The sequence below is a fragment of the Anomaloglossus baeobatrachus genome, chromosome 10, assembly GCF_048569485.1.
Source record: "Anomaloglossus baeobatrachus isolate aAnoBae1 chromosome 10, aAnoBae1.hap1, whole genome shotgun sequence".
Lineage (NCBI taxonomy): Eukaryota > Metazoa > Chordata > Amphibia > Anura > Aromobatidae > Anomaloglossus > Anomaloglossus baeobatrachus.
In genome coordinates, this window is record NC_134362.1 from 80,497,332 (window position 1) to 80,521,789 (window position 24,458).

Sequence of the window (24,458 nt, forward strand, 5' to 3'; positions counted from 1 at the left end):
ATTAAACTCGGACCGCAGAGCTGACCACAACTCCTCAGCTGTGTGACTCTTATTCCCAAGACATGTCAAACTAAAGACCGCCTGATGCCGTTGCGCTCTGCTGCCAGCATAGTAATGAGGGGTGCGTGATTCCTTCTGCGCAGTGAGAACGCTGGTGGCCTGACCAGGCAGGCTTGGGGCGGAGGTGGAGGACCCAGATGAGGTGGAGGATGCAGAAGCAGTGGCGGAACTTGGACAGACAGAGGATTGACACACAAGTCGTGGGGACGGCAAGACTTGTGCAGCAGACCCTTCACCATCTATCACCATAGTTACCCAGTGCCCAGTCAGCGACATGTAACGTCCCTGTCCATGCTTACTGGTCCAAGTATCGGTGGTGAAATGCACCCGTTCACACACAGAGTTTCTTAAGGAAGCGGTGATGTTGTGTGCGACATGCTGGTGTAGCGCGGGCACACCTTTCTTAGAGAAGTAGTGGCGACTAGGCATCTGGTACTGGGGCACAGCGACAGACATAAGGTCTCTAAAATCCTGTGTGTCCACTAGGCGGAAAGGCAGCATTTCGGTAGCCAACAGCTTACAGAGGGATAGAGTCAACCTCTTAGCTTTGTCATGGGTCGGAGGAAGTGGCCTTTTATTTGACCACATCTGAGGGACAGAGATCTGGCTGCTGTGTGTAGACGGTGTTGAGTAGGGTGTCCCTGGAAAAATGCAGGTTTGTGAGGAAAGTGCAGGCGGAGACATGATGTTGCCTTCATCCAACGTTGGTGCTATCGATGTCTGAGAGAGCTGTACACACTCACTTGTTTCCCCTTCCAAACCAACTGACGACCTTACAAGCAAACTGCCTGTTGCGGTTACAGTGGTGGAAGTTTTGCGTGGAAAAACAGGTGTGACAGCTGTCCCCACAGTCCTAGAAGATGAAGAGCGCGCGGATGCACTGGAAGGGGCGGGCGGTGGATGGTTCGCTCCGCTAGGCCGCATTGCAGCACGGTGAGCTTCCCACCGGGACGTATGATATTTAGTCATGTGACGATTCATGGAAGAAGTTGTCAAACTGCTGAGGTTTTGACCTCTACTAACAGAATCATGACAAATGTTACATATCACATGAGTTGGGCGATCTTTTTCGATGTGAAAAAAGGACCAGGCTAGGCAAGGCTTAGAGGCCATGCGACCTGTTGATCCACCCCGAATAATGCTCATAGGCAGAGTGGTGGCTGAGGATGCAGTTGTAGACGTGCTACCAGTGCTCCGACTCTGTCCAGGAAGGCGCAAGGTAACTTCGTCGTCGGTTGCATCCTCCTCCACCGCCTCTGTTGACCTCCTCGAGTGCCTGACTGGGGGTTGACAGTAGGTGGGATCTAGAACGTCATCATCAATTGTTGTGTTTGCACTCCCCTCCCCCTCAGACCGAGCCTCTTCTTGCCCTGACCGAATATTTAAGTTGTCATCCCAATCGGGTATCTGCGTCTCATCTTCATCAGTATGTTCCTCATTGTCTATAACCACAGGTGTTACAGTTTGTGACAAAGGGTCAACATTATGCTCAGAAACTTGGTCCTCACGGCCTGAATCAGAGTCACAAAGGTTCTGGGCATCACTGCAGACCATTTCCTGTTCTGTACTCACTGTAGCTTGGGAGCAGACCTCTGATTCCCAGGCTATAGTGTGACTGAACAGCTCTGCAGACTCAGCCATCTCAGTTCCACCATACTGTGCAGGGCTGATGGAGACTTCAGAGCTGGGAGAAATCAAGTGTGATTGGGATGACAACTCAGAGGACTGGTGTTTTTTGGATGCGGTACTTGAAGTGGCTGAGAGGGCACTTGTTGGACCACTTGAGATCCATTAATAATAATAATAATAATAATTTTATTCATTTATATAGCGCTATTAATTCCACAGCGCTTTACATACATTGGCAACACTGTCCCCATTGGGGCTCACAATCTAAAGTCCCTATCTGTATGTCTTTGGAATGTGGGAGGAAACCGGAGTACCCGGAGGAAACCCACGCAAACACGGGGAGAACATACAAACTCCTTGCAGATGGTGTCCTTGGTGGGATTTGAACCCAGGACCCCAGCGCTGCAAGACTGCAATGCTAACCACTTAGCCACCGTGCCGCCCACCCATTCAAGCATTTTCCTTTTTTGCCCATCATCTACCTTTGTTCCTCTTGTTCGTGTCCGTAAAAAAGGGAGCACATCGGATTGTCCACAATAAGTAGTAGACATCTTACTTTTGCTAGTAGATGGTCTATCTGCAGCAGATGATAATGGAGCTTTGCCACCTTCCCCACTGACAAAACCTTTTTTGCCTTTTCCACCACGCCTCTTCCCCTTTCCACCAGCATCTGTCATTTTGCCACTCATGTTGATTGCGACAAGATTGTGGACTGAAAATGTGGTAGTAAAAATTGAGAGGTGGTGAAGATTGCAGTGTTGGTCTAGCTTTATTAACAGCAGAATAATAAAGAATAAATATCCCTGACAATGTAACTTAGTTATAATTAGTTGGAGTGTGCAACGCAGGCAGACGTGCTGCAAATGTCTTGGCACTAGTGGGACTAAAGCAAAGTCCAATAGCCACGTATAGGATGCCACTAGGTACACTGAGTGTTTGCTAGTATAATGGCTTAGTTATAATTAGTTGGAGTGTGCAACGAAGGCAGATGCGCTCTGCAAATGTCTTGGCACTAGTGGGACTATAGCAAAGTCCAATAGCCACGTATAGGATGCCACTAGGTACACTGAGTGTGTGCTAGTATAATGGCTTAGTTATAATTAGTTGGAGTGTGCAACGCAGGCAGATGCGTTCTGCAAATGTCTTGGCACTAGTGAGACTAAAGCAAAGTCCAATAGCCACGTATAGGATGCCACTAGGTACACTAAGTGTTTGCTAGTATAATGGCTTAGTTATAATTAGTTGGAGTGTGCAACGCAGGCAGATGCGCTCTGCAAATGTCTTGGCACTAGTGGGACTATAGCAAAGTCCAATAGCCACGTATAGGATGCCACTAGGTACACTGAGTGTGTGCTAGTATAATGGCTTAGTTATAATTAGTTGGAGTGTGCAACGCAGGCAGATGCGTTCTGCAAATGTCTTGGCACTAGTGGGACTAAAGCAAAGTCCAATAGCCACGTATAGGATGCCACTAGGTACACTAAGTGTTTGCTAGTATAATGGCTTAGTTATAATTAGTTGGAGTGTGCAACGCAGGCAGATGCGCTCTGCAAATGTCTTGGCACTAGTGGGACTATAGCAAAGTCCAATAGCCACGTATAGGATGCCACTAGGTACACTGAGTGTTTGCTAGTATAATGGCTTAGTTATAATTAGTTGGAGTGTGCAACGCAGGCAGATGCGCTCTGCAAATGTCTTGGCACTAGTGGGACTATAGCAAAGTCCAATAGCCACGTATAGGATGCCACTAGGTACACTGAGTGTGTGCTAGTATAATGGCTTAGTTATAATTAGTTGGAGTGTGCAACGCAGGCAGATGCGTTCTGCAAATGTCTTGGCACTAGTGGGACTAAAGCAAAGTCCAATAGCCACGTATAGGATGCCACTAGGTACACTGAGTGTGTGCTAGTATAATGGCTTAGTTATAATTAGTTGGAGTGTGCAACGCAGGCAGATGCGCTCTGCAAATGTCTTGGCACTAGTGGGACTAAAGCAAAGTCCAATAGCCACGTATAGGATGCCACTAGGTACACTAAGTGTTTGCTAGTATAATGGCTTAGTTATAATTAGTTGGAGTGTGCAACGCAGGCAGATGCGCTCTGCAAATGTCTTGGCACTAGTGGGACTATAGCAAAGTCCAATAGCCACGTATAGGATGCCACTAGGTACACTGAGTGTTTGCTAGTATAATGGCTTAGTTATAATTAGTTGGAGTGTGCAACGCAGGCAGATGCGCTCTGCAAATGTCTTGGCACTAGTGGGACTATAGCAAAGTCCAATAGCCACGTATAGGATGCCACTAGGTACACTGAGTGTGTGCTAGTATAATGGCTTAGTTATAATTAGTTGGAGTGTGCAACGCAGGCAGATGCGTTCTGCAAATGTCTTGGCACTAGTGGGACTAAAGCAAAGTCCAATAGCCACGTATAGGATGCCACTAGGTACACTAAGTGTTTGCTAGTATAATGGCTCAGTTATAATTAGTTGGAGTGTGCAACGCAGGCAGATGCGCTCTGCAAATGTCTTGGCACTAGTGGGACTATAGCAAAGTCCAATAGCCACGTATAGGATGCCACTAGGTACACTGAGTGTGTGCTAGTATAATGGCTTAGTTATAATTAGTTGGAGTGTGCAACGCAGGCAGATGCGTTCTGCAAATATCTTGGCACTAGTGGGACTAAAGCAAAGTCCAATAGCCACGTATAGGATGCCACTAGGTACACTAAGTGTTTGCTAGTATAATGGCTTAGTTATAATTAGTTGGAGTGTGCAACGCAGGCAGATGCGCTCTGCAAATGTCTTGGCACTAGTGGGACTATAGCAAAGTCCAATAGCCACGTATAGGATGCCACTAGGTACACTGAGTGTTTGCTAGTATAATGGCTTAGTTATAATTAGTTGGAGTGTGCAACGCAGGCAGATGCGCTCTGCAAATGTCTTGGCACTAGTGGGACCATAGCAAAGTCCAATAGCCACGTATAGGATGCCACTAGGTACACTGAGTGTGTGCTAGTATAATGGCTTAGTTATAATTAGTTGGAGTGTGCAACGCAGGCAGATGCGTTCTGCAAATGTCTTGGCACTAGTGGGACTAAAGCAAAGTCCAATAGCCACGTATAGGATGCCACTAGGTACACTAAGTGTTTGCTAGTATACTGGCTTAGTTATAATTAGTTGGAGTGTGCAACGCAGGCAGATGCGCTCTGCAAATGTCTTGGCACTAGTGGAACTATAGCAAAGTCCAATAGCCACGTATAGGATGCCACTAGGTACACTGAGTGTGTGCTAGTATAATGGCTTAGTTATAATTAGTTGGAGTGTGCAACGCAGGCAGATGCGCTCTGCAAATGTCTTGGCACTAGTGGGACTATAGCAAAGTCCAATAGCCACGTATAGGATGCCACTAGGTACACTGAGTGTGTGCTAGTATAATGGCTTAGTTATAATTAGTTGGAGTGTGCAACGCAGGCAGATGCGCTCTGCAAATGTCTTGGCACTAGTGGGACTATAGCAAAGTCCAATAGCCACGTATAGGATGCCACTAGGTACACTGAGTGTGTGCTAGTATAATGGCTTAGTTATAATTAGTTGGAGTGTGCAACGCAGGCAGATGCGTTCTGCAAATGTCTTGGCACTAGTGGGACTAAAGAAAAGTCCAATAGCCACGTATAGGATGCCACTAGGTACACTGAGTGTGTGCTAGTATAATGGCTTAGTTATAATTAGTTGGAGTGTGCAACGCAGGCAGATGCGCTCTGCAAATGTCTTGGCACTAGTGGGACTATAGCAAAGTCCAATAGCCACGTATAGGATGCCACTAGGTACACTGAGTGTGTGCTAGTATAATGGCTTAGTTATAATTAGTTGGAGTGTGCAACGCAGGCAGATGCGCTCTGCAAATGTCTTGGCACTAGTGGGACTATAGCAAAGTCCAATAGCCACGTATAGGATGCCACTAGGTACACTGAGTGTTTGTTAGTATAATGGCTTAGTTATAATTAGTTGGAGTGTGCAACGCAGGCAGATGCGTTCTGCAAATGTCTTGGCACTAGTGGGACTAAAGCAAAGTCCAATAGCCACGTATAGGATGCCACTAGGTACACTAAGTGTTTGCTAGTATAATGGCTTAGTTATAATTAGTTGGAGTGTGCAACGCAGGCAGATGCGTTCTGCAAATGTCTTGGCACTAGTGGGACTAAAGCAAAGTCCAATAGCCACGTATAGGATGCCACTAGGTACACTAAGTGTTTGCTAGTATAATGGCTTAGTTATAATTAGTTGGAGTGTGCAACGCAGGCAGAGGCGCTCTGCAAATGTCTTGGCACTAGTGGGACTATAGCAAAGTCCAATAGCCACGTATAGGATGCCACTAGGTACACTGAGTGTTTGCTAGTATAATGGCTTAGTTATAATTAGTTGTAGTGTGCAATGCAGGCAGACGTGCTCTGCAAATGTCTTTGCACTAGTGGGACTATAGCAAAGTCCAATAGCCACAGATAGGATGCCACTAGGTACACTGAGTGTTTGCTAGTATAATGGCTTAGTTATGAGTTGGAGTGTGCAGAGGACAAGAGGGTACAGTGGCAGGATTGTGGTGCTCTGGGTAGAGGAATGGAAGCCTGCCTTTCTATTCCCTCCTAATGGTGAAATGCAGGGAGGAAATCCCTGACCTTGGCTGCACAGACGCTGGCGCTGTTTTCAGGACCTGTCACCTTAACTCTGACCCTGCCGGTTTGAGCCCTTAAAAGGACTGCTATAAAGTGCTCTCCCTATGCTGTCTAACGCTGTGTATGCAGCGCATACAGCTGTATCGGCTATAGGACTCAGGATGACGGAGCTGCGACAGTGATGTCTGACACCCAAGACGCAGAAGGCAGATAATGGCGTCCGTGAAGAAAATGTCCGGTTTTATAATGCAGGGACATGTGACATGCAGATCCTATCACACATGCCGTTGCTTCTCTGGCTCAAAGTCCACTTAGCTGTGTGTGTGTCTGTGATTGGCTGACATGCTGGCCCGCCCCACAAGACGCGCGCGCTTAGGGAAGGAAGACAAGAAAAAAAAAAAAAAAAATGGCGATCGCCATTATAGAAACAGCAGTGATCTGAAGGCGCTGTTCACGCACACTATACACTGAAATGTGATAATAGTTTGATTCACAGAGTGACTTACACTATTACAGCAGAAACCAAGCTATGATTTAGCTGTTTTTTGGCTGCTAGAACCGTTCTCGAACGTTTCTAGAACTATCGAGCTTTTGCAAAAAGCTCGAGTTCTAGTTCGATCTAGAACATGCCCCAAAATCACTCGAGCCTAGAACTGGAGAACCACGAACCACGAACCGCGCTCAACTCTAGTCTCGACTTTAAAAACTTTACCGAGACATTTCAGAGCTGTACACCAATCCAATTCCTGATCTCTAAAGGTACTGGGAATAGATGTGATACATGGAGGTATCAGGGGAGGGAATCTGAAACAACGGGTAGCGCAGACCGAGACCCGTTGGATCTCGACTCTGGGTACACTTACCCCGATGGGACTTAATGAGTCCATTAGCTATGCCCCGTTCTTGTAAACCACATGCAGGTACCAAAAATGCCCTTTGTACTACATTCTCCTTGACTCTTGAACTCTCTTGCATTTGAACAAATTGATTACTATGAGTTCGGGGGTCGAAGACTATGATTAGAAAACATTTATGATCCTCTCATCCTCTTGTATATAGATGTTTTTAATCAGTTTATTTGTTGTACACATTGTCATTCCAGTTTTGCTTATTTATTAGGTTTCCTCTCATCATTCCATTTTCTCGATTCATGCGGTGTTTCGGATATCATCCAATGTATTGGCCAAGAATTATGAACCTCTCCGGATGGAGAATCTCCCACCATCGAAACGACTATTAATGTACTTGACATGAAACCTTTCGTATCCTCCTCCCTTCCTCCCCCCCTCCACCCCCTTCTCTTTTTCCCACCCTCCCCTCCCTAGGGGGTTAGGATATATAATTTCATACTTTTGAAAAATTACATATGTGATTGTAATAATTGCCTCTCCCTATCTATATACTAATTTATTTAAATGTCGGTTTAAACAACACGTTTTTGGTGTTTGCTCCCCATCCCATTACAGTGCCATTTATATTCTTGACCTTTTTATATTATTATTATTATTATTAATAACATATTTATTATTCCCCCCTGTTCAAACTAAATAAATATATGTCTCTATCACTTTTATGCTGCCCCTCCTTTTCAATTTGGCAAGGCAAATTTAAGGAATATGTTCATTAATCCAAATTAAGATTTCCACAAGTGCCATTTTCCATTTTGAGTAACTGTCACGCTTGTCGGTGGTGACACGTCCCCCCTCTGAGCTTGTTGACAGATGGACTCGATGACGTGTGTCTCTTGTGGTAATTTACTTGGACTATATGTCCTTTTATGCACATATGGTTACACACATATAAAAACTTTACCGAACATATTCCTTTTGCCTCCACTATTCCGCCACCAGGGGGGGCGCGGTTTGTGTGTGACGTTCGCTGGACTTTGGATACCATACCGGTGCCTGTTAGTCCGGATTGGCGTCTCGCGCCTTCTGCGTCCCTCCTGTTGCCTGGGAGCTGTGACGCCGCATTCCCCCCAGCGTATCCTGCGCATACGCACTAGTGCGCAGTCCGGGACTTCGCTGTATGGCTGCGCGGGCGTCCTTGACTCCCTTGGCATCCGGTCACATGATCCATATCACGTGACCGGGTGTCGGACATTCAAAAGGATGGCGCGTTTCCCCTACACCGCACTCACTCCTCCCGGAAGAAGTGGTGGTAACCGCGAAACGGCTGTCGGAGGTCCCCTCTGGCTTGACCTGGCTCCCCTGCACCACCACTGTGTTTAGGTAAGCTTTCCATTACTTTGCGGACATGAAACTTTTTATTTACAACCAACTATATTGATAGGGTTCCATATATACCCTATATGTACTTGCCTAACCCAGTGGTAACATGAATTAACACAGGGGCCTCTGTGAAACCTGGATTGATTTACAGGACCTATCACTACTATGTACTGGGGTCTATGGGACTCAGCACTTTATTGGTGGGAATCCCTCCAGCCTGGTTCCCCTACCCCACCATTATAATAGGCTAAAACCTTTACGTACTCTACTCACACATGCTGTAATATCCTCTTCAGATTACCTGTAAATTAACTTGATTAAGCCCTAATATATCGATCCTACACAGAGTCCCTTCAGTGTTGTCTATGGGACCAAGGTATCCATTCCCTCAACCTTGCTTGAAAAATATCCTTTGTCTCACTTGTTGTTATTTATTGATACTTATAATAAATTTCTATTTTTGCACCAGTACTCCTAGTGCTTTTGTTTATTGATATTCTTCCGGTGCTGTCTATACTGTTTACCGTGAGAGGAGCGTAAAGTCTGTATTTATGGCAACTGAACATCACAGTACCCGGGTACGGTAGGCTGTACCCAGACAATAATGCGTGCACTCAACACTTTGTTTTATAAGCAAAACACATATCTGTTCTGGGTAGGTCAACTACAGTTAGGTCCAGAAATATTTGGACAGTGACACAATTTTCGCGAGTTGGGCTCTGCATGCCACCACATTGGATTTGAAATGAAACCTCTACAACAGAATTCAAGTGCAGATTGTAACGTTTAATTTGAAGGTTTGGACAAAAATATCTGATAGAAATTGTAGGAATTGTACACATTTCTTTACAAACACTCCACATTTTAGGAGGTCAAAAGTAATTGGACAAATAAACCAAACCCAAACAAAATATTTTTATTTTCAATATTTTGTTGCGAATCCTTTGGAGGCAATCACTGCCTTAAGTCTTGAACCCATAGACATTACCAAATGCTGGGTTTCCTCCTTCTTAATGCTTTGCCAGGCCTTTACAGCCGCAGCCTTCAAGTCTTGCTTGTTTGTAGGTCTTTCCGTCTTAAGTCTGGATTTGAGCAAGTGAAATGCATGCTCAATTGGGTTAAGATCTGGTGATTGACTTGGCCATTGCAGAATGTTCCACTTTTTTGCACTTATGAACTCCTGGGTAGCTTTGGCTGTATGCTTGGGGTCATTGTTCATCTGTACTATGAAGCGCCGTCCGATCAACTTTGCGGCAATTGGCTGAATCTGGGCTGAAAGTATATCCCTGTACACTTTAGAATTCATCCGGCTACTCTTGTCTGCTGTTATGTCATCAATAAACACAAGTGACCCAGTGCCATTGAAAGCCATGCATGCCCATGCCATCACGTTGCCTCCATTATGTTTTACAGAGGATGTGGTGTGCCTTGGATCATGTGCCGTTCCCTTTCTTCTCCAAACTTTTTTCTTCCCATCATTCTGGTACAGGTTGATCTTTGTCTCATCTGTCCATAGAATACTTTTCCAGAACTGAGCTAGCTTCATGAGGTGTTTTTCAGCAAATTTAACTCTGGCCTGTCTATTTTTGGAATTGATGAATGGTTTGCATCTAGATGTGAACCCTTTGTATTTACTTTCATGGAGTCTTCTCTTTACTGTTGACTTAGAGACAGATACACCTACTTCACTGAGAGTGTTCTGGACTTCAGTTGATGTTGTGAACGGGTTCTTCTTCACCAAAGAAAGTATGCGGCGATCATCCACCACTGTTGTCATCCGTGGACGCCCAGGCCTTTTTGAGTTCCCAAGCTCACCAGTCAATTCCTTTTTTCTCAGAATGTACCCGACTGTTGATTTTGCTACTCCAAGCATGTCTGCTATCTCTCTGATGTATTTTTTCTTTTTTTTCAGCCTCAGGATGTTCTGCTTCACCTCAATTGAGAGTTCCTTAGACCGCATGTTGTCTGGTCACAGCAACAGCTTCCAAATGCAAAACCACACACCTGTAATCAACCCCAGACCTTTTAACTACTTCATTGATTACAGGTTAACGAGGGAGACGCCTTCAGAGTTAATTGCAGCCCTTAGAGTCCCTTGTCCAATTACTTTTGGTCCCTTGAAAAAGAGGAGGCTATGCATTACAGAGCTATGATTCCTAAACCCTTTCTCCGATTTGGATGTGAAAACTCTCATATTGCAGCTGGGAGTGTGCACTTTCAGCCCATATGATATATATAATTGTATTTCTGAACATGTTTTTGTAAACAGCTAAAATAACAAAACTTGTGTCACTGTCCAAATATTTCTGGACCTAACTGTATATAGACAATAAGACTTGCTGCCTCTGCTCTGTCAAATTGTCACGTACAGTTTAAATCATAGAGGGACAGCGACACATGTTTGCATTGACTGTTACTTTTCAAGATTTCCATGACTGTGTTGCAGAGCTGTGTGGTTTGCATTCACACTGTTATCATCTGCCTTATCTGTGAGGCTTCAGCTAACAAGAGTATTCAGGGGGTGTAATGTGTTTTATCTATGTTTAGGTAGATAACTTTGAAGCTCTTGTGATGCACCACTGGTAAATCGTGTTCGAACACACACACACACACACATGCACAAACACACAATTACTGCTGCTACGCAGAGGGATTAGCTGGTAGTAGACAACTGAATAGATTGTTCTATTATTTCAATTTTATGCATGGTTCTTATTGTTTGTTTTGGGAAAGTTAAACAATCATTTATCATTCCAACTGCCTAGAGTCCTTTTCCTGTTGCGTGGTTTTGCTGCATACTGGGGAGCCCACCAAGTACAAGACTTAAAATGAAGCTTAAGTCGCAATGGGAATTTCACTGTGCTACAATGCGGCCTAGCGGGGCTGTGCAACCACCGCCTGCCCCATCAAGTGCATCGGAGTGCTCTTCATCCTCTGTGACTGTGGGGACAGCAGTCACACATTCTTTTTCACGCTGAAATTCCACCCCTTTACCCGTAAGCGGGAGTGTGATTCACAGGTCGTCACTTGTTTTGGAAGTGGAAACAGATGGTATTGTTGAGCTGTCAGACATTGAGAGAATCACCATTGGATGAAGTCAACATTATATCCACGCCTGCACCTTCGTCACAGATTGGCTGGACTATCTGCAATTAATAATTGCGTTCCAGAAATGTAAAGGAGTGTAGAATGCACATGTGTTGTACCTTGCTTGGCAGCAAAGGAACACTAACTTAGTATTCCAGACAATTTTAGGATGGCAGAAAAAGTGTCATCTCTTTGGGCAAATTAAATAGTGTGGCAAAAGTGGGCAGGTGGGTACAGTGGCCGTGTTCTGTGTGTACCAGGACAGTAAAGGAAGCCTCACTTTCTATCCCTCCTAATGATGAAATGCAGCAAGGAATTCCCAGAGTTTGCTATAAAAATAGCGTAGCAAAATGTGCATGAGGGTTGAATGCAGAGGTGCTGGAAATTGCTTGACACCAGTGGGACAACAATGGAGTATAGCAGCTACTTTTTGGATGCCACTAAGTTTCAGCACTATTTGCTATAAAAATAGCGTAGCAAAATGTGCATGAGGATTGAATGCAGAGGTGCTGGAAATTGCTTGACACCAGTGGGACAACAATGGAATATAGCAGCCACTCTTTGGATGCCACTAATTTTCAGCACTTTTTGCTATAAAAATAGCATAGCAAAATGTGCATGAGGGTTGAATGCAGAGGTGCTGGGACTTGCTTGGCACAAGTGGGACACAAAATTAGTATAGCAGACACTTTGTGGATGCCACTAATTTTCAGCACTGTTTGGTAGAAAAATAGCGTAGCAAAATGTGCATGAGGGTTGAATGCAGAGGTGCTGGAAATTGCTTGGCACCAGTGGGACAACAATGGAGTATAGCAGCCACTTTTTGGATGCCACTAATTTTCAGCACTGTTTGCTATAAAAATAGTGTAGCAAAATGTGCATGAGGATTGAATGCAGAGGTGCTGGAAATTGCTTGGCATCAGTGGGACAAAAATGGAGTATAGCAGCCACTTTTTGGATGCCACAAAGTTTCAGCACTGTTTGCTTTAAAAATAGCATAGCAAAATGTGCATGAGGGTTGAATGTAGAGGTGCTGGAAATTGCTTGGCACCAGTGGGACAACAATGGAGTATAGCAGACACTTTGTGGATGCCACTAATTTTCAGCACTGTTTGGTATAAAAAATAGCGTAGCAAAATGTGCATGAGGGTTGAATGCAGAGGTGCTGGAAAATGCTTGGCACCAGTGGGACAACAATGGAGTATAGCAGCCAATTTTTGGATGCCACTAAGTTTCAGCACTGTTTGCTATAAAAATAGCTTAGCAAAATGTGCATGAGGGTTGAATGCAGAGGTGCTGGGACTTGCTTGGCACAAGTGGGACACAAAATTAGTATAGCAGACACTTTGTGGATGCCACTAACTTTCAGCACTGTTTGCTATAAAAATAGCGTAGCAAAATGTGCATGAGGGTTTAATGCAGAGGTGCTGGAAATTGCTTGGCACCAGTGGCACAACGATGCAGTATAGCAGCCACTTTTTGGATGCCACTAATTTTCAGCACTGTTTGCTATAAAAATAGTGTAGCAAAATGTGCATGAGGATTGAATGCAGAGGTGCTGGAAATTGCTTGGCACTAGTGGGACAACAATGGAGTATAGCAGCCACTTTTTGGATGCCACTAAGTTTCAGCACTGTTTGCTATAAAAATAGCGTAGCAAAATGTGCATGAGGGTTGAATGCAGAGGTGCTGGAAATTGCTTGACACTAGTGGGACAACAATGGAGTATAGTAGCCACTTTTTGGATGCCACTACATTTCAGCACTGTTTGCTATAAAAATAGCGTAGCAAAATGTGCATGAGGGTTGAATGCAGAGGTGCTGGAAATTGCTTGGCACCAGTGGCACAACGATGGAGTATAGCAGCCACTTTTTGGATGCCACTAATTTTCAGCACTGTTTGCTATAAAAATAGTGTAGCAAAATGTGCATGAGGATTGAATGCAGAGGTGCTGGAAATTGCTTGGCACTAGTGGGACAACAATGGAGTATAGCAGCCACTTTTTGGATGCCACTAAGTTTCAGCACTGTTTGCTATAAAAATAGCGTAGCAAAATGTGCATGAGGGTTGAATGCAGAGGTGCTGGAAATTGCTTGGCACTAGTGGGACAACAATGGAGTATAGTAGCCACTTTTTGGATGCCACTACGTTTCAGCACTGTTTGCTATAAAAATAGCACAGCAAAATGTGCATGAGGGTTGAATGCAGAGGTGCTGGAAATTGCTTGGCACCAGTGGGACAACAATGGAGTATAGCAGCCACTTTTTGGAAGCCACTAATTTTCAGCACTGTTTACTGTTTGCTATAAAAATAGTGTAGCAAAATGTGCATTAGGGTTGAATGCAGAGGTGCTGGAAATTGCTTGGCATCAGTGGGACAATAATGGAGTATAGTCGCCACTTTTTGGATGCCACTAAGTTTCAGCACTGTTTGCTATAAAAATAGCACAGCAAAATGTGCATGAGGTTTGAATGCAGAGGTGCTGGAAAATGCTTGGCACCAGTGGGACAACAATGGAGTATAGCAGCCACTTTTTGGATGCCACTAAGTTTCAGCACTGTTTGCTATAAAAATAGCATGGCAAAAGTGGGCAGGTGGGTACAGTGGCCGGGTTCTCTGGGTTAGTGGACAGGAAAGGAAGCCTTACTTTCTATCCCTCCCAATGGTGAAATGCAGCAATGATTTCCCTGAGCTTAGGTACACAGACGCTGTTATCTGAAGCTGTATACAGCGTTTCACGGACCTGACTGTCCCCTATGGCTCTGAGCCTGAGGAAAGGAGCCCTGAAAAGGGCCGAAATAAACTTCTGTCCCTAATCTGTAGAGTGCTGTGTGTATAGCGTACACAGCCAGAGCGGTGACAGGAGCTTTGTGAGCGGTGACTGTCACCTACACGCAGAAAGCAGATAATGGCGCCGTGAGGGAAAATGGCCATATTTATAATGAAAGGACATGTGACATTCACAGCCTATGACACATGCCCTTGCTTGTCTGGCAAAAAAGACCGTGATTGGCTGACATCCTGGCCCGCCCCACTGCATGCGCGCTTAGGGAAAAAAAAAAATGGCAATCGCCATTATCCCAGCAGCACTGATCTAAACGCGTCGCCCCCGCACACTATACGCTGAAATTTGATAATAGTGTGAATCACAGAGTGACTCACACTATTACAGTGAAAAGTCAGCTAGTAACTAGCTAGGCTATTTGCTGATCGAACCGTTCTCGAACATAACTCGAGCTGTCGAGCTTTTAGCAAAAAGCTTGCGTTCGAGTTTGATCTCGAGCAGCCCCAAAATCACTCGAACATGAAATTGGCAAACCTCGAACATTGCTCAACTCTACTCAAGACATCAGCCAGGAACTTAAAGCTTGGGTGGAGATGGGTCTTCCAATTAGACAATGATCCAAAGCATACTGCCAACTGGTTACAAAGTGGCTTAAGGATAACAAAGTCATTGTTTTTGGAGTGGCCATCACAAAACCCTGATATCAATCCTATTGAAAATTTATAGCCAAAGCTGGAAATGCAGGTGTGAGTAAGACGACCTATAAACATGGCTGTTACACCAGTTCTGTCAGGAGGAATGGGCCCAAATTCCTATCAGCTATTGTGAGAAACTTGTGGAATAATATCCAAAACATTTCACCCAAGTCATACAGTTTAAGGGCAATGGTACCAAATACTTATGAAATGTATGTAAACTTTTGACTATGCAGAAAGTAATAAAAATGCCTTAAACATTCTCTATCTCTCATTATTCTCAAATATAAATAATTTTGGTTCCTAATTGACTTAACATGGGAAAGGTTTAGTCTGATTTCATGTCCGATAGTTAGAAAAACCTGCAGATGTGTATTTTTAGATAATGTATGTAAACGTCTGGTTTCAACTGCATATCTGTTAGGAGACCCAAGGTCCCCTATACAGATGTAAATTAAATCAATCAGAATTCATGAATGATGAATGCCATTATTACCCAGCGAGCCACCCATCACCAGGGCAACTGGAAGAGTTGGACACAGCGCAAGAAGATGGCCCTTCTATGAAAGCGCCATAATCTGGGGCGGCTGCGGACTGCAATTCGCACCAGGGGTGCCCAGAAAGCTTGGGCACCCTGAGCTGTGGATTCCAATCACTAGCTGCCTAGTTGTACCTGGCTGGAAATAAAAATTGGGCGAAGCCCATGTCATTTTTTTTTTAATTATTTCATAAAATTCATGAAATAATTAAAAAAAGGGCTTCCCTATTTTTTTAGTTCCCAGCCGGGTACAAATAGGCAGCTGGAGGTTGGGGGCAGCCATACCTGCCTGCTGTACATGGCTAGCATACAAAAAAATGGCGAAGCCCACGTCATTTTTTTGGTAGACAAAAAACTCCTGCATACAGTCCTGGATGGAGTATGCTGAGCCTTGTAGTTCTGCAGCTGCTGTCTGCTGACTGACTGTATGGAGGAGAGCATACAGCAGCTGCAAAACTACAACTCTCAGCATGCTCCATTCACTAGTGTATGCAAGAGAGCAGACAGCAGCTACAGAACTACAAGGCTCAGCATACTCCATCCAGCACTGTGTTATGATCCGGAACCATGGAAGAGCACCATAAATCATTGGTAAAAGGTGACAAGAGCATTGGAAACTAATCTGGCCGCCATCCCCCTTACTAACCATCAACACTAGAAGTAGCCGAGGGGTGAACTAACATCCTGTGCACCACGAACCCAGCCGGAGAACTAGCTATCCTAAAGGAAGGAAAGATGAATAACTCTCTGCCTCAGAAAATAGATAAAAAATAGCAAGCCCCCCACATTCAAAGACTGCGGTGATATAGGAAAACACAATACACAGATAGATGATAGGATTAGCAAAAGGTGAGGCCCTACTGACTAAATAGGACAGGATATAAAAGGGACTGATGGTGGCCAGAGAAAAACCCGTAAAAATCCAAAAACCGGATAGTACAAAAAGCCCTCAGATCGCTAGATATGAACTCCGTCCCTATACCAGGCGCTCTTGTCATACCAATGAACAGTAAGCAGGAACCATTACAAATTCAAGAAGCAACAAACACATGGACCTATAGGAGCAATACTCCAAATATAGCTGCACGGAGCTTCCCAGCTAAGCAACTGAGAGGGAAGATTCCTGCATGCAAATGAACTGACAATAACCACAGCAAATGACAAACTCAGATAAGAGCAAAAAGAACCAAACAACAAATAAAGAGCCAAGCACTTATCTGGGGTAGATGTGGTCTGGAGCAAGATGAAGCAGGCAGGTAAACAAAGAACAACTGACATCCGGCATAGTCTGCCAGCAGACCAGGGTTTAAATAGGCAGAGAGTTAGCAATGGAAACGCCCATTGCTCAACACACCTGGTCTCTGTCCAAACCATTCCTGGCCACAAGAGGGAGCCTCACAGCAGCAAAAGCATAACTGACATTCACAACAACACTGTATGCAGGAGTTTTTTGACCACCAAAAAAATGACGTGGGCTTCGCCATATTTTTGTATGCTAGCCAGGTACAGCGGGCAAGTACGGCTGCCCCCAACTCCCAGCTGCCTATGTGTACCCGGCTGGGAACTAAAAAAAATAGGGAAGCCCTTTTTTAAATTATTTCATAAATTTCATGAAATAATTAAAAAAAAATCGACATGAGCTTCGCCCCACTTATGTGTCCAGCCAGGTACAACTAGGCAGCTGGGGATTGGAATCCGCAGCACAGGTTGGCCCGAGCTTTCTGGGCCCCTCTGCTGCGAATTGCAGTCCGCAGCCACCCAGAAAATGGCGCTTTCATAGAAGCGCCATCATCTGGCGCTGTATCCAACTCTCCCAGCAGCCCTGAAGCCGGGTGGCTTGCTGGGTAATAAGGAGTTAATACTAGCTTTGTTTTACTAGCTAGTATTAAGCCAGAGATTTTTATTGTCAGGCAAGTTTGACCCGGCCATTAAGAATCTCCAATAAAGGGTTAAAAAAAAAAGACACTACACAGAGAAAAAACACTTTAATAGAAATAAATACACAGACACACTTAGAGACTCCATGTTTATTACTCCCTCTCATCCCTCCACGATCCATGGTCTTCTCTCTTCTTTCTCCTTCAACCCATGCAGCTCTGCTACATCAGACAGCACAGCATGGGAGGAAGATGCTGCTGCTTCCGTGCAGTCTATTCACTCAGTGAGTGAGCAGAAGCTGCGTGCTGTAAGCGGTGACATCACCGCTGACAGGCGGGTTGCTATAGCACCGGTGATCTCCTTTATTCACCGGCTGTGGCAACCAGTACTTGCATGTGGGCTTGTTCTGTAAAGAGTGCACACATGCAGAAACGGGGAAGCCGACCATGTGCCAGAGCATTTCACTGGTACACGGAGATGCTGGAATGATCACCGCGTACCGGAGAGATGCACTGACAGGACCTAGCATGACGTCTGGCCATGTGACCAGTCTGTAGCCAATGAGATAATAGACACGTGACTGGTCACTTGCTATTTTGATGTCACGATAGGCCCTTTCATCAGTGCTGGTTAACGGGAGGATGCAGTGATTATCGGAAGGAAAAGCGGCGGGAGACAAAGTGCAGGACGCGTCGCGGGGACCTGTAAGTGTTATGGCAATGTTTATTATCTGTATGTGTACAGTCATGGCCAAAAGTTTTGAGAATGACACACAAATTATATTTTCACATGATCTGTTGCCCTCTGGTTTTTAATTGTGTTTGTCTGATGTTTACATCACATACAGAAATATAATTGCAATCATATTATGAGTACCAAAAGGTTATATTGACAGAATGAGTTAATGCAGCAAGTCAATATTTGCAGTGTTGACCCTTCTTCTTCAGGACCTCCACAATTCTCCCTGGCATTCTCTCTATCAACTTCTTGATCAAATCCTGACTGATAGCTGTCCATTCTTGCACAAGCAATGCTTGCATTTTGCCAGAATTTGTTGTTTTTTGTTTGTCCACCTGTCTCTTGATGATTGCCCACAAGTTCTCAATGGGACTAAGATCTGGGACGTTTCCAGGCCATGGACCCAAAATCTCTATGTTTTGTTCCATGAGCCATTTAGTGATCACCTTTGCTTTATAGCAAGGTGCTCCATCATGCTGGAAAAGGCATTGTTGGGCGCCAAACTACTATTGGACAGTTGGGAGAAGTTGCTCTTGGAGGACATTCTGGTACCATTCTTTATTCATGGCTGTGTTTTTAGGCAAGACTGTGAGTGAGCTGATTCCCTTGGATGAGAAGCAACACATGAATCATTTCAGGATGCTTAACAGTTGGCATGAGACAAGACTGGTGGTAGCGCTCACCTCTTCTTCTCCTAATAGGCTGTTTTCCAGATGTCCCAAACAATCGAAAAGGGGATTCATCTGAGAAAATGACTTTACCCCAGTCCTCAGCAGTCCACTCCCTGTACCTTTTGCAGAATATCAGTTGGTCCCTGATGTTTTTTCTGGAGAGAAGTGGCTTCTTTGCTGCCCTCCTTGAAACCAGGCCTTGCTCAAGCAGTCTCCGCCTCACAGTGCGTGCAGAAGCACTCACACCAGCCTGCTGCCATTGCTGAGCTAGCTCGGCACTGCTGGTAGTCCGATCCTGCAGCTGAAACAGTTTTAAGATACGGTCCTGGCATTTGCTGGTCCTTCTTGGGCGCCCTGGAGCCTTTTTGGCAACAATGGAAGCTCTCTCCTTGAAGTTCTTGATGATGCGATAAGATTGTTGACTGAGGTGCAATCTTTGTAGCTGCGATACTCTTCCCTGTTAGGCCATTTTTGTGCAGAGCAATGATGGCTGCACGTGTTTCTTTAGAGATAACCATGGTTAACTGAAGAGAAACAATGATACCAAGCACCAGCCTCCTTTTAAAGTGTCCAGTGGTGTCATTCTTACTTAATCATGATTGATTGATCGCCAGCCCTGTCCTCATCAACACCCACACCTGTGTTAATGGAACAATCACTAAAACAATGTTAGCTGCTCCTTTTAAGGCAGGAATGCAATGATGTTGAAATGTGCTTTGGGGGTTAAAGTTCATTTTCTTAGTCAATATTGTCTTTGCAAGTAATTGCTGTTAAGCTGATCACTCCTTATGACATTCTGGAGTATATGAAAATTGCCTTTAGAAAAACGTAAGCAGTAGACTTTGTAAAAATTAATATTTGTAGCATTCTCAAAACGTTTGGCCATGACTGTACATGTATAATGTGTTTTTATGTGTTTGTGTTTGCCTCCCATTGTTTTCAATGGGGTTCGAGTGGTTCGTCGAACGGGGCCTTTGTTTGACGAACCAAACCGAACTCGAACGCCAGGGGGGTGGCTCATCTCTAATCTTAACCTTTTCCTATCCAATACAATTTCCTGTTTTGCCCATTGTAAACCTATTATAGGTCGTCATCAGTGAGAGTTGAGAGTGAAAGTAAAGAAAGAAAGGTGTAGCAAGACCTGAAGAAACAACGTAAAGCTGTAACAGGTGTGAGGGACTGTGGAGTAAGGAACCAGGACTCCAGGGACCATGGGTTACCTGTGGAAGTGGAATTCTCCAGAAACTGCGGGGTGCCTGTGGAAGTCTGGAACCTAGGCTCACAGGACTCAGCACGAGGTGGGGTGCAGACCCTAGGACAACGGGACACTTTATGGTCAACTGTTAAATCGGGCGAGAAGATCTCCAGGGTCCATCACCAACCAAAGAGTCTGAAGCACCAGCAGCAAAGAGGGAACCAGGGATTGACCCCCTTAAATAGTCCAGGTTGCCTGCAATAGGACCAAGACAGAAATGGATGGGTTTCCAAGAACCTCTAGGCCACGGGAGCCTAATTCAATCGAGAGTGCATGGAGGACATCTACTCCAGGTCACAACTGGCACGGAGAACAAGGGGAGTGGGAACACCTGGAACCGGCACCAGCCGGTCCAAGCACTGAAACCAAGTAAAGACAACGCAAGTTAAAACTGCAATACTGGTGTGGACTGTTTCCTTGTCGCTTCCGTACACTTACACAGATGGTTCCCCCCCTACAATCCCCATCATCTACTGCTGGGGCCTAGCCCTGCTTGCGGAGGGCCCAAAACACCTAAGCTGCATTACTCCATCAGCCCCAGCATGACCCTGCAGCAGCAGCTTCAATAACCTGGCCGCACACCGCAAGTGGTGTAGTCGCAAAAAACTTTATTTTTAATCCTCCCTTTTCTTTTATTTTTACCCCTTTTTATTTGGACCGACCCCTAGGTTCATGGAACCGGACATCGGATGCGACCACGACTGTTCCCCTTGCGCACCGCACGCCCAGGGCAGAGTACCCCACTGCCCTGGTGCGTCACATGTGTATGTCCCATCTACCATCAGCCCCAGCATAACCCTGCAGCGGCGGCTCTAATAACTTGGCTCCACACCGCAAGTGGCGTAGTTGAAAAACTCTTTTATTTTTATTTCTCCCTTTCTCTTATCTTTACTTCTTTTTATTCGGACCAACCCCAGGGTCATGGAACCGGGCATCGGCCGCGACCACTGTCCCCCACACTGCGCACCACGCGCCTGAGACCGAGTACCTCACAGCCCTGGGGCATGACATATGCACTGAGATACCACGTAACACAGCAAGAGACAAAGGACCATGCCGCTCCATGGCTGCGATCTTGACCGGCGACATCTGCGGCTTGACCAAGTACCTCAGCTTTTAGTTTTGACAGGCGGCATCTGTGGCTTGACAGCATAACTCAGGTTCAGGATTTTGATTCGCGGTGTCTTTGGCTTGACCACATAGTTCAGGCTAGGGGTTTTCACTGGCAGCATCTGCGGCTTTGCGTAGTTCAGGCTTGGAGTTTTGACTGGATGTGTCTTTGAGTAGCTCACATAACTCAGGCTCTCATCAGGCGGCGTACGCTGGTGGCTCATGGGAGTAATGACTTACACACTCAGTGGTCTGCAATCAGTGCATGCGATTCATTCACCTGTAACGGTGTCGCCCTGAATTTCTTCCCTCCAGTAACTTGCTTGCTGGTTCTGTATCCTGAGCAATATCTTTGGCTAGCAGAGAGCAGTATCCTGTCATTAATCCTGCTAGTATAATGCCAGTGAATGGGTTCATATTGTCCCCCTGTGGTACTGCGACTGCGGCAGTCTAATTGAAGAACAAAGTAGAATTCAGATTGGGGAGTGCTTTTGCAGAGAGACTAGGACACAAAAAATAAAAATACTGTCTACTGGCCATTTGTATTAGAAGTGCAAAGGGGATTAAATCTTCTAAAATTGGTAATAAAACTAACATGACAATGTAGATTGGTATCTTCCATCTATTCTAGCTGTAACTTCAGTTTAGAGCAAGAAGATTTGTCTGGCTCTCTTTAAACTCTTCATGACTTATGATATATATTTACGTCACTGGTCCTGTCTGTTGCTTTTATTCAGGCTCGCATGCCAAGCCCGCATCTTTCCTTGCACATGTTGACTGATTTGATCAGCTGACATGTGTCTCTAACAGCCATGGGTGGATTCCCAATCATATATTTGGTATCACTGCAATCAGAATTGTCCAATCTATCTACTAAATTATAGAATAAAGAAAGCTGATCGGTAACCAGCGTAAAGGAATTTTTGTTTCCAGAATTGCGTGTTTTTGGAAGCCGCAAAATTGCAATGAAATATAATAAGAGGTGGTCAAAGCATTACATCCACTCAAAAATATTAGCAGTACAATCATTAGCTTAGGGTGCAAAAATAAGCCATCACTTAGCCCGAGGCCTTGAAAAATAAAAAAGTTAAGGGTCTTGGAAAATGATGTCAAAAGGAATTTTTTATTTAACAAACATTTGATTTTTTTTCTCACTACTTAAAGGGGACTAACCAGTAGGATTTTCATATATAAAGCAAAGCCAGTGCTATACTGGTGCTAGGATGCTGAAAGTAAGCAGAGCTTTTGTTCAGAGATTGGAGGTTTATTTCAGAAATATGTGCACGTAAAGTTCTAGCAATACACTGCTATTTGATTGACAGGTGCAACAGGGGCTGGAATATGTGGGTCGAGTCTTGCTATCTATTCCTGCCCCTGCCTGTCTTCCTGTACTGGAATTAACGTCTATGACGGCGACAGGGGAAGGAAGACCAGATAGGCAGACAGGAGCGGGAATAGATAGAAAGCCTTGACCCACTTATTCCCTTCCTGTTGCACCTGTCAATCAAATAGCAGTGCATTGCTGAAACTTTACTTGCACATATTTCTGAAATAAAACATCCAATCTCTGAACAAAAGCTATGCTTACATTCAGCATCCCAGCGCCAGTATAGCACTGGCTTTACTTTATATATGAAAATCCTGCTGGTTGGTTCCCTTTAAATTGAAAGAAAATGATACATGCTTGGTATCTATGCACTCGTGCTGACCTGGAGAATGATATTGTCAGGACAGTTTCTCAGTTTTATCATATAGTTTTACCATATTGTGAACATGGTGAATAAAAAACCCCAAAAACAATTGTGGAATTGCTTTTTATTTGTATTTTCACCATCCTTTGGAATACAGTATTTTTTAACATTTTCCAGTACAGTATATTGTGAAATGAATGGATTAATTCAAAAGTACAACTCATCCTGCAAAAAACAAGCCCTATGTCAATGGAAAAATAAAAAGTTATGGCTCTTGCAAAATGGGGGAGAAAAATGAAAACGAAAAATCGCTGAAGGGTTTAAAGAAATCAAACAGTACATCTACATATTAGTAATAAAACAAATATGTATTGTATAAAGTAGAAAACTAGTTTCAAAAAATAATCTTCCTATCTTGTATTGTAAAAATATCAAAGTGTTCAATACATTCATTTATACTCTTTATTAATTTTGGCTTTTTACCATTTCGCTTTAGCTAAAACATCCAGGGATTAAAGTCTTTGTTTACTCATAACTCATTTTATAGGAATTTAAAATGAATCTTGTATGTTGTAGCCATTTTTCAATGTGCTGAAAGTTGTAATCAGACAGCTGGTATTTTTCTCAAACTACCAGGGACTAAAAGCATGCATCTGGCTTGTTCTGTTCTTCTAACATCAGCCCTAAGGATATTTACTAAGTTAATAAACTCTGGTGAAAACAGATTTTAAACATGGTTGGATAGTGGTAGCGTTTTGTTAACTTTGATGTGAGCAGATTTTTGCATACAAAGCTGAAGCTAGAAAAAAAGAAACAAAAAACCCCCTTTGTTCTTCTTCTTCTAGGTCATCTATACACAAGGGCTTCTTGATGTTATTTAACCAAAATAATAATAGTCTAACTTGAGGGTACACAGAGGTAGAAGTATCACCCAGCCCTGCTGTGAGACTCACAAGTCATTGGCAATACGGCTATTTTTGGTGATTTGGCTCACTTCGCTCTGCTCACCATAATGAGCCAAATTTTTTGGATCCCATTAAATGTGTTCATCATCACATTAACGAAGCCAAAATCCTGCCCACCCTCTCCCAAAATTCTGCCAACTTGCAGCTGGCCAATTACAATGATGAGTTGGCAGAGGTTTGTTCAAGTGGGAGGGATTTATTCCGTGAACACCAGAATTTTATGCCCAGTGAGATCCATTTAGAGAATTTAGTGTCTCTCACTGGGGTGCTGGCTCTCATCATTCACAGTACGGAGGCGACTCTTTATTTCAGATTGGTTGCGACCAACACATCACTAAAGGGTGCTTTACATGCTGCAACATCGCTAGCGATCTCGTTAGCGATGTGACACGCCAGATCGCAGATAAGATTTGCCGAGATCGCACATATGTCATTATTTGTAGCACCAGTCCCATGTG